The sequence below is a fragment of the Mus pahari genome, chromosome 16 (assembly GCF_900095145.1).
Source record: "Mus pahari chromosome 16, PAHARI_EIJ_v1.1, whole genome shotgun sequence".
NCBI lineage: Eukaryota > Metazoa > Chordata > Mammalia > Rodentia > Muridae > Mus > Mus pahari.
In genome coordinates, this window is record NC_034605.1 from 16,065,883 (window position 1) to 16,067,038 (window position 1,156).

At 45.8% G+C, this 1,156-nt stretch overlaps 1 non-coding gene across 1 annotated transcript; it reads right to left on the minus strand.

The window, feature by feature from the left end:
• Nucleotides 1-648: 648 nt before the first annotated feature.
• Nucleotides 649-774, minus strand: LOC115065629. The gene has a single exon (XR_003845403.1). It is a non-coding gene; the product is annotated as a small nucleolar RNA SNORA17 (small nucleolar RNA).
• Between the last annotated feature and the right edge of the window lie 382 nt (nucleotides 775-1,156).

Genomic DNA, 1,156 nt, shown 5'->3' on the forward strand with positions numbered 1-1,156 from the left:
GAGAGCTATCCAGGTTAAGAGAAAACTGAAACATTTATAAAATAACCACTAACAACATCTGTCTGGTCTTTGGTGGTAACAGATTCCTGCTGCTTCAGAGCCACGGACTAAGATGTGGTCCCCAGTGGCAGAACAGGCCAGGACCCAGCCATAGCCCTGGGTGGCATCCCTTGCTACTCACATCAGGCTGTTCATCACTACCCTCCAGTTTCCAGCTGTGCCTCTCTTCATTATGCCCACATCCTTCATTTCCTCTTTCTCTTTCATTTCTTTAGTACTTACCTATTCCTCAGGGTCTCTGAGGGTCTGGAGTGGTCTCAGGAGTGCTATGTACCTCTCATGCATTGTGTTTTATGGCACCAGGTAAAGATCATCTCGGACATGTTCTGTCCCTGTCATTCCCAGGCCTGTGCCACACAGGCCTAGTGGTTATCTCAGGCTAGCTCCCTGTCTGTACCCCCATGGTGTTGATCTGGTGGTAATCTTGGGCTCACTCCTCCCCCAACCATCCTAAGTGACCCCTTACAAGGGTTGTCTGTCTCAGGCTCACTCCTGTGGGACTGAGGTCAAGTCTCTGGCTTGCTTCTGTCCTGGGAGTGCCTGCCTTGTGCCATCCTGGTGGTTGTCTCTGGCTATCTTGTTTCAGGTGATGTTAGGCTACTAATCATCCTGATATTCATAGATTAGAATACTGAGTCCAGGTATCTCTTCTCTCTGCCACCTACTGACACACATCTGACACAGCAGCCACATCTGCACCACCTTAGGGACAGGGTCTAACTACTTTTATGGCTACCATGAACCTCTCTATTGTAGCAGCCAACAATAGATCTTAAAGCTCTTTTCTTATGAATCATCACCGCAGAACAGTGTAGAACTACAAACTGAATTGGGAAACACTGAAAGATAGTTGCTACACTTTGATATAGTTTATCCTTGAAAGGCTCACGAGTTGAAAACTCCTTCCCTAATTTGGTGATAGTGTCAAAGTGTAGACCCTTTAAGAGGTAGGGCCTATTGAAAGATAATTAGGTCATGGGATTTGGACTTTGTGAATGATTTAACAGGATTACAAAGGAGAGGAAACATAAAGTAGTTCTAAGAAAGTGGGTTGATACACACACACACACACACACACACACACACAGATATATAT